The sequence below is a fragment of the Cherax quadricarinatus genome, chromosome 4 (assembly GCF_038502225.1).
Source record: "Cherax quadricarinatus isolate ZL_2023a chromosome 4, ASM3850222v1, whole genome shotgun sequence".
Taxonomy (NCBI): Eukaryota; Metazoa; Arthropoda; class Malacostraca; order Decapoda; family Parastacidae; genus Cherax; species Cherax quadricarinatus.
This window is the reverse complement of record NC_091295.1, coordinates 49,106,066-49,121,065: the sequence shown is the minus strand read 5'-3', so window position 1 is coordinate 49,121,065 and position 15,000 is coordinate 49,106,066. Positions and strand designations below refer to the sequence as shown.

At 44.5% G+C, this 15,000-nt stretch overlaps 1 protein-coding gene across 1 annotated transcript in view; it reads right to left on the bottom strand.

The window, feature by feature from the left end:
* LOC128684534 (uncharacterized) overlaps window positions 1-15,000 on the bottom strand; it is a 315,325-nt gene that overhangs the window by 216,877 nt on the left and 83,448 nt on the right. The gene's annotated exons all lie outside the window — the stretch shown is intronic.

Sequence of the window (15,000 nt, the reverse complement as noted above, 5' to 3'; positions counted from 1 at the left end):
CACACACACACACACACACACACAATCAGGCGCATATAACGGGAAGGGCACTGCAATGGATCAGAGAATACCTGACAGGGAGACAACAACGAGTCATGGTACGTAATGATGTATCACAGTGGGCACCTGTGACGAGCGGGGTCCCACAGGGGTCGGTCCTAGGACCAGTGCTATTTTTGGTATATGTGAACGACATGATGGAAGGGTTAGACTCAGAAGTGTCCCTGTTTGCAGATGATGTGAAGTTAATGAGGAGAATTAAATCTGATGAGGACCAGGCAGGACTTCAAAGAGACCTGGACAGACTGGACACCTGGTCCAGCAAATGGCTTCTCGAATTTAATCCTGCCAAATGCAAAGTCATGAAGATAGGGGAAGGGCACAGAAGACCACAGACAGAGTATAGGCTAGGTGGCCAAAGACTGCAAACCTCACTCAAGGAGAAAGATCTTGGGGTGAGTATAACACCGAGCATGTCTCCGGAAGCACACATCAACCAGATAACTGCTGCAGCATATGGGCGCCTGGCAAACCTGAGAACAGCATTCCGATACCTTAGTAAGGAATCGTTCAAGACACTGTACACCGTGTATGTCAGGCCCATACTGGAGTATGCAGCACCTGTTTGGAACCCGCACTTGATAAAGCACGTCAAGAAACTAGAGAAAGTACAAAGGTTTGCGACAAGGTTAGTTCCAGAGCTAAGGGGAATGTCCTATGAAGAAAGATTAAGGGAAATCGGCCTGACGACACTGGAGGACAGGAGGGTCAGGGGAGACATGATAACGACATATAAAATACTGCGTGGAATAGACAAGGTGGACAAAGACAGGATGTTCCAGGGAGGGGACACAGAAACAAGAGGCCACAATTGGAAGTTGAAGACACAAATGAGTCAGAGATATATTAGGAAGTATTTCTTCAGTCATAGAGTTGTAAGGCAGTGGAATAGCCTAGAAAATGACGTAGTGGAGGCAGGAACCATACACAGTTTTAAGACGAGGTTTGATAAAGCTCATGGAGCGGGGAGAGAGAGGGCCCAGTAGTAACCGGTGAAGAGGCGGGGCCAGGAGCTAGGACTCGACTCCTGCAACCACAAATAGGTGAGTACAAATAGGTGAGTACACACACACACACACACACACACACACACACACACACACACACATACACACACACACACACACACAAGCTAGCGATCATGTGGTTCTGAGTTTTGACTATATAGTAGAGTTACAAGTGGAGAAGGTAACAGGAACTGAAGGGGACAAGCCAAACTATAAAAGGGGGGACTACACAGGTATGAGAAACTTCCTGCAGGAGGTTCAGTGGGACAGAGAAATGGTAGGAAAATCAGTAAACGAGATGATGGAATACGTGGCAACAAAGTGCAAGGAGGCAGAGGAAAGTTTTGTTCCCAAGGGAAACAGAAATAATAGGAAGACCAAAACGAGTCCTTGGTTTACCCGAAGGTGTAGGGAGGCAAAAACTAAGTGCAACAGAGAATGGAAAAGGTACAGGAGGCATAGGACCCAGGAAAACAAGGAGATTAGTAGAAGAGCCAGAAACGAGTATGCGCAGATAAGGAGGGAGGCCCAGCGACAGTATGAAAACGACATAGCATCGAAAGTCAAATCTGACCCGAAACTGCTGTATAGCCACATTAGGAGGAAGACAACAGTCAAGGACCAGGTGATAAGGCTGAGGAAAGAAGGTGGAGAACTCACAAGAAACGATCAAGAGGTATGTGAGGAGCTCAACACGAGATTTAAGGAAGTATTTACAGTAGAGACAGGAAGGACTATGGGGGGACAGACCAGATGGGGACACCAACAAGGAATACACCAACAAGTGTTGGACGACATACATACAGATGAGGAGGAGGTGAAGAAACTGCTAAGGGACATCGATACCTCAAAGGCAATGGGACCGGACAACATCTCTCCATGGGTCCTTAGAGAGGGAGCAGATATGTTGTGCATACCACTTACCACAATCTTCAACACATCCCTGGAAACTGGGCAACTACCTGAGGTATGGAAGACGGCAAATGTAGTTCCCATTTTCAAAAAAGGAGACAGAAAAGAGGCACTAAACTATAGACCTGTGTCATTGACGTGTATAGTATGCAAAATTATGGAGAAGATTATCAGGAGGAGAGTGGTGGAGCACCTGGAACGGAACAGGAGTATAAATGCCAACCAGCACGGATTCACGGAAGGCAAATCCTGTGTCACAAACCTTCTGGAGTTTTATGATAAAATAACAGAAGTAAGACAAGAGAGAGAGGGGTGGGTTGATTGCATCTTCTTGGACTGCAAGAAGGCCTTTGACACAGTTCCTCACAAGAGATTAGTGCAGAAGCTAGAGCATCAGGCGCATATAACAGGAAGGGCACTGCAATGGATCAGAGAATACCTGACAGGGAGGCAACAACGAGTCATGGTACGTAATGATGTATCACAGTGGGCACCTGTGACGAGCGGGGTCCCACAGGGGTCGGTCCTAGGACCAGTGCTATTTTTGGTATATGTGAACGACATGATGAAAGGGTTAGACTCAGAAGTGTCCCTGTTTGCAGACGATGTGAAGTTAATGAGGAGAATTAAATCTGATGAGGACCAGGCAGGACTTCAAAGAGACCTGGACAGACTGGACACCTGGTCCAGCAAATGGCTTCTCGAATTTAATCCTGCCAAATGCAAAGTCATGAAGATAGGGGAAGGGCACAGAAGACCACAGACAGAGTATAGGCTAGGTGGCCAAAGACTGCAAACCTCACTCAAGGAGAAAGATCTTGGGGTGAGTATAACACCGAGCATGTCTCCGGAAGCACACATCAATCAGATAACTGCTGCAGCATATGGGCGCCTGGCAAACCTGAGAACAGCATTCCGACACCTTAGTAAGGAATCATTCAAGACACTGTACACCGTGTATGTCAGGCCCATACTGGAGTATGCAGCACCTGTTTGGAACCCTCACTTGATAAAGCACGTCAAGAAACTAGAGAAAGTACAAAGGTTTGCAACAAGGTTAGTTCCAGAGCTAAGGGGAATGTCCTATGAAGAAAGATTAAGGGAAATCGGCCTGACGACACTGGAGGACAGGAGGGTCAGGGGAGACATGATAACGACATATAAAATACTGCGTGGAATAGACAAGGTGGACAAGGACAGGATGTTCCAGGGAGGGGACACAGAAACAAGAGGCCACAATTGGAAGTTGAAGACACAAATGAGTCAGAGAGATAGTAGGAAGTATTTCTTCAGTCATAGAGTTGTAAGGCAGTGGAATAGCCTAGAAAATGACGTAGTGGAGGCAGGAACCATACACAGTTTTAAGACGAGGTTTGATAAAGCTCATGGAGCGGGGAGAGAGAGGGTCTAGTAGCAACCGGTGAAGAGGCGGGGCCAGGAGCTAGGACTCGACCCCTGCAACCACAAATAGGTGAGTACAAATAGGTGAGTACACACACACACACACACACACACATACACACATACACACACATACACATACACATACACACACACACACACACACACACACACATGTAAGTTATATTTGTCTTCTTGCTTCAGAAAATAACTTGTATTTTTGTTCTCAGTTTTTTCAGAAGTTGTATTAGCATTTATAACTGGCATTTATAACTAGCATTTATAACTGGCATTTATAACTAGCATTTATAACTAGCATTTATAACTAGCATTTATAACTGGCATTTATAACTAGCATTTATAACTAGCATTTATAACTAGCATTTATAACTAGCATTTATAACTAGCATTTATAACTAGCATTTATAACTAGCATTTATAACTAGCATTTATAACTAGCATTTATAACTAGCATTTATAACTGGCATTTATAACTAGCATTTATAACTGGCATTTATAACTAGCATTTATAACTAGCATTTATAACTGGCAGTTATAACTAGCATTTATAACTAGCATTTATAACTAGCATTTATAACTAGCATTTATAACTGGCATTTATAACTAGCATTTATAACTGGCATTTATAACTAGCATTTATAACTAGCATTTATAACTAGCATTTATAACTGGCATTTATAACTAGCATTTATAACTAGCATTTATAACTGGCATTTATAACTAGCATTTATAACTAGCATTTATAACTAGCATTTATAACTGGCATTTATAACTAGCATTTATAACTAGCATTTATAACTAGCATTTATAACTAGCATTTATAACTGGCATTTATAACTAGCATTTATAACTAGCATTTATAACTAGCATTTATAACTGGCATTTATAACTAGCATTTATAACTAGCATTTATAACTAGCATTTATAACTAGCATTTATAACTGGCATTTATAACTAGCATTTATAACTAGCATTTATAACTAGCATTTATAACTGGCATTTATAACTGGCATTTATAACTAGCATTTATAACTAGCATTTATAACTAGCATTTATAACTAGCATTTATAACTGGCATTTATAACTAGCATTTATAACTAGCATTTATAACTGGCAGTTATAACTAGCATTTATAACTAGCATTTATAACTAGCATTTATAACTGGCATTTATAACTAGCATTTATAACTAGCATTTATAACTGGCATTTATAACTAGCATTTATAACTAGCATTTATAACTAGCATTTATAACTGGCATTTATAACTGGCATTTATAACTAGCATTTATAACTAGCATTTATAACTGGCAGTTATAACTAGCATTTATAACTGGCATTTATAACTAGCATTTATAACTAGCATTTATAACTGGCATTTATAACTGGCATTTATAACTAGCATTTATAACTAGCATTTATAACTAGAATTTATAACTGGCATTTATAACTAGCATTTATAACTAGCATTTATAACTAGCATTTAAAACTGGCATTTATAACTGGCATTCATAACTAGCATTTATAACTGGCATTTATAACTAGCATTTATAACTAGCATTTATAACTAGCATTTATAACTGGCATTTATAACTAGCATTTATAACTAGCATTTATAACTAGCATTTATAACTAGCATTTATAACTGGCATTTATAACTAGCATTTATAACTAGCATTTATAACTAGCATTTATAACTGGCATTTATAACTGGCATTTATAACTAGCATTTATAACTGCATTTATAACTGGCATTTATAACTACCATTTATAACTACCATTTATAACTAGCATTTATAACTAGCATTTATAACTAGCATTTATAACTGGCATTTATAACTGGCATTTATAACTAGCATTTATAACTAGCATTTATAACTAGCATTTATAACTGGCATTTATAACTGGCATTTATAACTGGCATTTATAACTACCATTTATAACTAGCATTTATAACTGGCATTTATAACTGGCATTTATAACTGGCATTTATAACTACCATTTATAACTAGCATTTATAAGTGGCATTTATAACTGGCATTTATAACTAGCATTTATAACTAGCATTTATAACTAGCATTCATAACTAGCATTTATAACTGGCATTTATAACTAGCATTTATAACTAGCATTTATAACTAGCATTTATAACTGGCATTTATAACTAGCATTTATAACTGGCAGTTATAACTAGCATTTATAACTAGCATTTATAACTGGCATTTATAACTAGCATTTATAACTAGCATTTATAACTAGCATTTATAACTAGCATTTATAACTGGCATTTATAACTAGCATTTATAACTGGCAGTTATAACTAGCATTTATAACTAGCATTTATAACTGGCAGTTATAACTAGCATTTATAACTGGCAGTTATAACTAGCATTTATAACTGGCATTTATAACTGGCAGTTAGTCAGAGGTATCCCTGTTTGTACGAAACATGAAACTAATGAGAAGAATACAAGGGGGATGAAGACTAGGAAAGGCTAAGAGCCTTGTCTAACAAATGGCTTCTGGAATTAAGTCCACTAAATTCAAAGTTATGTATGACAGCAGATGGTGTACACGCTTGGTGGCCAGAGCTGTAAACCTCACTCAGAGAGAAGCATTCTGGGGTGAGACACATCAACCAAAAATCTGCTGTAGCAAATGTGCATCTGACAATAGTGTTTCAACATCTAAGTAAAAGTGATGTCAAAGAGATGTTAGGAAGTATTTCTTCAGTCATAGAGTAGTCAAGTCGTGGAATAGTCTAGAAAGTGAAGTAGTGGAGGCGGGAACCATACATAGTTTTAAGGCGAGGTATGATAAAGCTCATGGAGCAGGGAGAGAGAGGACCTAGTAGCAATCAGTGAAGAGGCGGGGCCAGGAGCTATGACTCGACCCCTGCAACCACAAATAGGTGAGTACAAATAGGTGAGTACACACACACACACACACACAAACAGGCCTAGTGTCTAATCGACATGTGCCTAGGATAAAATGGTAACTAACACACACCTACACACACACAATGGTAACTAACTTACTAACACACACCTACACACACACACGCCTACACACACACACACACACACACACCTACACACACACACACACAAACCTACACACACAAACCTACACACACACACCTACACACACACACCTACACACACACACACCTACACACACACACACCTACACACACACACACACACACACACACAAACACACACACACACACCTAAACACACCTACACACACACACACCTACACACACACACCTACACACACAACAGGCCTAGTGTCTAATCGACATGTGCCTAGGACAAAATGGTAACACACACACACACACACACACACACACACACACACACACACACACACACACACACACACACACACACACACAACTATTCTCAGAACAATACAACCTATCACACCATCCCAACACACACTACAATCCATACCCACAGCCTCCACCCAACACCGAGCTATAGAATCCCACAGTATGCCACCAGGTCTCCCACCCTCACAGGCCCCCCAAAACACAGTGTTGGAAAGGAAACTGAAGGTATGGTACACAAACGCTGATGGAATAACAAATAAGTGGGAGGAGTGGCATGAAAGAGTCAAAGAAGCATCACCGGACATCATAGCTCTCACAGAAACCAAGCTTACAGGTATGATAACAGATGCCATCTTTCCAACGGGATACCAAATCCTGAGGAAAGACAGAGGGAACAGGGGAGGGGAGGAATGGCGTTGCTGATCAAAAATCGCTGGAATTTTGATGAGCTGGAGAGAGGAGACAGCGGAGAAGAAAGTGATTACATAGCGGGAACACTTCACTCTGGAGGTCCCAAGGTGGTAATAGCAGTGATGTATAACCCACCACAGAACAGCAGGAGGCCAAGGCAAGAGTACGACGAGAGCAATAGAGCGATGGTTGACACACTGGCTAGAGTGGCCAGAAGAGCTCATGCATGCAAGGCAAAGCTCCTGATCATGGGTGACTTTAACCACAAGGAGATCGATTGGGAGAACTTGGACCCACATGGGGGCCAAGATACATGGAGGGCTAAGATGATGGAGGTGGTACTGGAAAACTTCATGTGCCAACACGTAAGGGACACTACAAGAGAGAGAGGAGAGGATGAACCAGCAAGGCTGGACTTAGTATTCACCTTGAGTAGTGCAGATATCGAGGACATCACATATGAAAGACCCCTTGGGGCCAGTGACCATGTGGTTTTAAGCTTCGAATACACAGCAGAGCTACAAGTGGAGGGAGAAGCAGGAAGGCCAGGACGAATTAAGCCAAACTACAAGAAAGGGGACTACACAGGAATGAGGAACTACCTGAACGGGGTTCAGTGGGACAGAGAACTGGCAGGGAAGCCAGTTAATGAGATGATGGAATATGTAGCAACAAAATGCAAGGAGGCTGAGGAGAGGTTTGTACCCAAGGGTAACAGGAATAATGAAAAAGCCAGGATGAGCCCATGGTTTACCCAAAGGTGCAGGGAGGCAAAAACCAAGTGTGCTAGGGAATGGAAGAAATATAGAAGGCAAAGGACCCAGGAGAATAAGGAGAACAGTCGTAGAGCCAGAAACGAATATACACAGATAAGAAGGGAGGCCCAAAGACAATATGAAAATGACATAGCAGCGAAAGCCAAATCTGACCCGAAACTGTTGTACAGCCACATCAGGAGGAAAACAACAGTCAAGGACCAGGTAATCAGGCTAAGGAAGGAAGGAGGAGAGACAACAAGAAATGACCGTGAAGTATGTGAAGAACTCAACAAGAGATTCAAAGAAGTGTTCACAGAGGAGACAGAAGGGACTCCAGAAAGACGGAGAGGTGGGGCACACCACCAAGTGCTGGACACAGTGCACACAACCGAGGAAGAAGTGAAGAGGCTTCTGAGTGAGCTAGATACCTCAAAGGCAATGGGGCCAGATAACATCTCCCCATGGGTATTGAGAGAGGGAGCAGAGGCGCTATGTGTACCCCTAACAACAATATTCAATACATCTATCGAAACAGGGAGATTGCCTGAGGCATGGAAGACAGCAAATGTAGTCCCAATCTTTAAAAAAGGAGACAGACATGAAGCATTAAACTACATACCAGTGTCACTGACATGTATAGTATGCAAAATCATGGAGAAGATTATCAGGAGAAGAGTGGTGGAACACCTAGAAAGGAATGATCTCATCAACAGCAGCCAACATGGTTTCAGGGACGGGAAATCCTGTGTCACAAACCTACTGGAGTTCTATGACATGGTGACAGCAGTAAGACAAGAGAGAGAGGGGTGGGTGGATTGCATTTTCTTGGACTGCAAGAAGGTGTTTGACACAGTTCCACACAAGAGATTGGTGCAAAAACTGGAGGACCAAGCAGGGATAACAGGGAAGGCACTACAATGGATCAGGGAATACTTGTCAGGAAGACAGCAGCGAGTCATGGTACGTGGCGAGGTGTCAGAGTGGGCACCTGTGACCAGCGGGGTCCCGCAGGGGTCAGTCCTAGGACCAGTGCTGTTTCTGGTATTTGTGAACGACATGACGGAAGGAATAGACTCTGAGGTGTCCCTGTTTGCAGATGACGTGAAGTTGATGAGAAGAATTCACTCGATCGAAGACCGGGCAGAACTACAAAGGGATCTGGATAGGCTGCAGACCAGGTAAAGCAATTGGCTCCTGGAGTTCAATCCCACCAAGTGCAAAGTCATGAAGATTGGGGAAGGGCAAAGAAGACCGCAGACGGAGTACAGTCTAGGGGGCCAGAGACTACAAACCTCACTCAAGGAAAAAGATCTTGGGGTGAGTATAACACCAGGCACATCTCCTGAAGCGCACATCAACCAAATAACTGCTGCAGCATATGGGCGCCTAGCAAACCTCAGAACAGCATTCCGACATCTTAATAAGGAATCATTCAGGACCCTGTACACCGTGTACATTAGGCCCATATTGGAGTATGCGGCACCAGTTTGGAACCCACACCTAGCCAAGCACGTGAAGAAACTAGAGAAAGTGCAAAGGTTTGCAACAAGACTAGTCCCAGAGCTAAGAGGTATGTCCTACGAGGAGAGCTTAAGGGAAATCAACCTGACGACACTGGAGGACAGGAGAGATAGGGGGGACATGATAACGACATACAAAATACTGAGAGGAATTGACAAGGTGGACAAAGACAGGATGTTCCAGAGATTGGACACAGTAACAAGGGAACACTGTTGGAAGCTGAAGACACAGATGAATCACAGGGATGTTAGGAAGTATTTCTTCAGCCACAGAGTAGTCAGTAGGTGGAATAGTTTGGGAAGCGATGTAGTGGAGGCAGGATCCATACATAGCTTTAAGCAGAGGTATGATAAAGCTCACGGCTCAGGGAGAGTGACCTAGTAGCGATCAGTGAAGAGGCGGGGCCAGGAGCTCGGACTCGATCCCCGCAACCTCAACTAGGTGAGTACAACTAGGTGAGTACACACACAAACACACACACAGGAGGTGAAAGAAGACAAGGTAGACTGTATCTTTGACTGTAAGAAAGCATTATCCCCCAAGGAAAGTTCCTTCATGCAAGTGAAGGGCTTTTGGTCAAAGGAATTGGACAGAACTTCCCTTTCGTTGGATCAAACCCGAATACCTCCCGTTACCACAGACGTTATATGACATTTATGCATTTAGCGCTCCTCCTCATGAATGTAACAGTAATTTAAGCCTATGACACAGTACTATACAATAGGATGTTATTTAAATAACAGCAGGCAGGTAGCAGGGAAAAACATCCAACGGTTATCGGAATACTTAGTGAAACTAAGGCAAAGGGTAATGGTAGGAAAAAGGATGTAGCAGTGGGCATAGGTGACGAATGGAGACCTCCAAGGATAAGTATCTGGACCCCTGTCGGTCCTAATATATATATGTATATATATATATATATATATATATATATATATATATATATATATATATATATATATATATATATATATATATATATATATATATATATATATATGCAATAAGATCACAGTAAACAGGTAATTTTAAAATATGCAAAACAACCACTGTGAAAGAGTAGTGAAATTCCAAGTGCTTTCGTGACTACTCACATTGTCAAGGAACTATTGACAATGTGAGTAGTCACGAAAGCGCTTGGAATTTCACTACTCTTTCACGGTGGTTGTTTTGCATATATATATATATATATATATATATATATATATATATATATATATATATATATATATATATATATATATATATATATATATATATATATATATATATATATAAAATGATTTGCCAGAGGAAACTGAATTCTAAATATTACTGTTTATAGATGATGTGAAAGTAAGGAAGATGACAACGGGAGAGAAGAGGGAAAGACTCCAAGAAGACTTGAAAAGGCTGAATGTATGGTCAAGAAGGTAGCCACTTGAATTTAAACCTGATAAGCGTAAAGTAAGGAGAAAAGGGTTAAGTGAGAAGGCTAGATATAGTATACAACATGAGAGGAGAGATGCTGCACCCGACGTGCAAGGAGGAAGATGTAGAAGTAAACATTACACAGAGGATATCATCATATATACAAATAAATCGTATAACTACAATGGCATGTGCAAAGCTTGCTGATCTAAGATCTGTGACCAAGAACCTGAACAAGGATTAATTATGGAGAGTACACTCCACGGACCATGTGGCGCTAGCGTGGAGCCCGCAACCCGTCAAGCATATAGACTAAAAAAGATGCAAAATCCCGTTAGGAGTTTGGCACCGGAACTGGGGAAGGGATGAACTACGATGAGAGAGTCCAGGAAGTCAAACAACACTAGAAAAGAAGAGGACCAGCGGCTAAGATAATCACAACACTCACACATGCGTCCTCTCACCCTTGTTGTCTTTCCAGATGGATACACAGACACCACACCGGACCCCCTACACTCCTAGAGAATAAAAAAGGCATAATACTGTGACTGGAACAATGCATAGATAACTCGCAAATACGAGAAAAAAAACTTATGCTGACGTTTCGGTCCGACTGTGACCATTAACTAGCCACACACTGGCTAGTTAATGATCCAAGCCGGACCGAAACGTCGATATAAGCTTCTTTCTCCCTAAGTGCGGGTTATAAGTATATTGTAACCTAAACTCCTATACACACCGGACATCTTTTACGTATATGTCCACATCGTATGTCCCAAACACCTATATGCGTACGCTGAACATCCCCTTTACTTCTATATACCCCAGACTAATCAGTCTTAAGCAACCTACCTTGTTCAACCCTTTCTGTATGATCAAGCCACCTCAACAAGCCATCATCCGTACCTGTCATACCACCACACCGTCGTTAAATTTCCTCACTCCTTATTCCCTGCATGATATTCACACCACATAGTGAACTCAGACACGACATCCTCACTGCCTCCAACCTTCTCGATGCAACTCTCAAAGATCATGACTCACCACTATGGGAAAGCATCCATTGAGAAACAGTTTTCTCATCACAGACTTCACAACACGAATGGCAGCTTCTTTCTCTCATCTATTCTGTGATTGATCTCATTTTCCAGAGACGCGGATTACGACGCATACACTTTCAAGTGCATGTATCCATACAGATTTACTTCGTCCATACTCTTTGTTTCCAATCTGACCTCTAACCGTACATTCCTTATTATTCCACTTATTCTCACTCATTCTCTACCTGCCTACCTATCTGCCTGTCTGCTTGCCTGTCTGTCTGTCTGCCTGCCTGCCTGCCTGCCTGCCTGCCCGCCTGCCTGTCTACCTGTCTGCCTGCCTACCCACCTGCCTACCTGCCTGTCTGCTTGCCTGTCTGCCTGCCTGCCTGCCTGCCTGCCTGCCTGCCTGCCTGCCTGCCTGCCTGCCTGCCCGCCTGCCTGTCTACCTGCCTGCCTGCCCACCTGCCTGCCTACCTGTCTGCCTGCCTACCTGCCTACCTGTCTGCCTGCCTGCCTGCCTGCCTGCCTGCCTGCCTGCCTGCCTGCCAGCCTGCCAGCCTGCCTGTCTGCCTGTCTGCCTCCCCGCCTGCCTGCCTGCTTGCCCACCTGCCTGCCTGCCCGCCTGCCTGCCTGCCTGCCCACCTGCCTGCCTGCCCGCCTGCCTGCCTGCCTGCCTGCCTGCCTGCCTGCCTGCCCACCTGCCTGCCTGCCCGCCTGCCTGCCTGCCTGCCTGTCTGCCTGCCTGCCAGCCTGACAGCCTGCCGTTACTCAGTAATTCATGTTGGCGGATAATGGTGAGAATTATTTACAAGCACTCAGCAACAGATACAATAGATGTATTGCAGTCACAATTGTATCACTTCACAATTACTGAGAAAAATAGCTTACCTGACACTCGTATATAGACGGTGATATTACATCATTCTACTCTGCATCAACTGACTGTTAGTTCCTGCAGGTCACGTCACTATAGTTGCCATAATGAACTGGATAAAGAAATTACCTAAACCAGAGGGCAGTGTCTGGCAGCGGTGTACAGACTGCTGCCACCTAGATAGTTGACTACAACACGTTCTATATGTAAGGTATATTCTTTATGGCTGTGTTTACAGGGGTTGAGTTGTAGCTCCTGGTCTCACTTCTTTGCTCTTATAGGTCGATTTTACTGATAGTAGTGCCCAAGGGTGGTTCTAGGTGAATTTCTAGGATGTTTCTAGATGACTTCCTAGGATATACCAAGGTGATTTCATAGGGTGGTCCAAGGTGACTACTTAGGGTAGCCTAAGGTGACTTCCTAGGGTGGCTCATGACGACTTCCTAGGGTGTCCCAAGGTGGCTTCTTATTGTGTCCTAAGGTGACTTCCTAGGGTGTCCCAAGGTGACTTCCTAAGGTGTCCCAAGGTGACTTCCTAGGGTGTCCCAGGGTGACTTCCTAGGGAGTCCCAAGGTGGCTTCCTATTGTGTCCTAAGGTGACTTCCAAGGGTGTCCCAAGGTGACTTCCTAGGGTGACTTCCTAGGGTGGCCCAAGGTGACTTCCTAGAGTGGCCCAAGGTGACTTCCTAGGGTGGCCCAAGGTGACTTCCTAGGGTGTCCCAAGGTGACTTCCTAAGGTGTCCCAAGGTGACTTCCTAGGGAGTCCCAAGGTGGTTTCCTATTGTGTCCTAAGGTGACTTCCTAGGGTGGCCCAAAGTGACTTCCTAGGGTGGCCCAAGGTGACTTCCTAGGGTGGCCCAAGGTGACTTCCTAGGGTGGCCCAAGGTGACTTTCTAAGGTGTCCCAAGATGATTTCCTAGGGTGTCCCAAGGGGACTTCCTAGGGTGACTTCCTAGGGTAGCCCAAGGTGACTTCCTATAGTGGCCCAAGGTGACTTCCTAGGGTGGTCCAAGGTGACTTCCTAGGGTGTCCCAAGGTGACTTCCTAAGGTGTCCCAAGGTGACTTCCTAGGGTGTCCCAAGGTGACTTCCTAGGGAGTCCCAAGGTGGCTTCCTATTGTGTCCTAAGGTGACTTCCTAGGGTGGCCCAAAGTGACTTCCTAGGGTGGCCCAAGGTGACTTCCTAGGGTGGCCCAAGGTGACTCCCTAGGGTGGCCCAAGGTGACTTTCTAGGGTGGCCCAAGGTGACTTCCTAGGGTGGTCGAAGGTGACTCCCTAGGGTGGTCGAAGGTGACTCCCTAGGGTGGCCCAAGGTGACTCCCTAGGGTGTCCCAAGGTGACTTCCTAGGGTGTCCCAAGGTGACTTCCTAGGGTGTCCCAAGGTGGTTTCCTACTGTGTCATAAGGTGACTTCCTAGGGTGGCCCAAAGTGACTTCCTAGGGTGGCCCAAGGTGACTTCCTAGGGTGGCCCAAGGTGACTTCCTAGGGTGGCCCAAGGTGACTCCCTAGGGTGGCCCAAGGTGACTTTCTAGGGTGGCCCATGGTGACTTCCTAGGGTGGTCGAAGGTGACTCCCTAGGGTGGTCGAAGGTGACTCCCTAGGGTGGCCCAAGGTGACTTCCTAGGGTGTCCCAAGGTGGTTTCCTATTGTGTCCTAAGGTGACTTCCTAGGGTGGCCCAAAGTGACTTCCTAGGGTAGCCCAAGGTGACTTCCTAGGGTGTCCCAAGGTGGTTTCCTATTGTGTCCTAAGGTGACTTCCTAGGGTGGCTCAAAGTGACTTCCTAGGGTAGCCCAAGGTGACTTCCTAGGGTGTCCCAAGGTGGTTTCCTATTGTGTCCTAAGGTGACTTCCTAGGGTGGCTCAAAGTGACTTCCTAGGGTAGCCCAAGGTGACTTCCTAGGGTGGCCCAAGGTGACTTTCTAGGGTGGCCCATGGTGACTTCCTAGGGTGGTCGAAGGTGACTCCCTAGGGTGGTCGAAGGTGACTCCCTAGGGTGGTCGAAGGTGACTCCCTAGGGTGGTCGAAGGTGACTCCCTAGGGTGGTCGAAGGTGACTTCCTAGGGTGGTCGAAGGTGACTCCCTAGGGTGGCCCAAGGTGACTTTCTAGGGTGGCCCAAGGTGACTCCCTAGGGTGGTCGAAGGTGACTCCCTAGGGTGGTCGAAGGTGACTCCCTAGGGTGGGCGAAGGTGACTTCCTAGGGTGGTCGAAGGTGACTCCCTAGGGTGGCCCAAGGTGACTTCCTAGGGT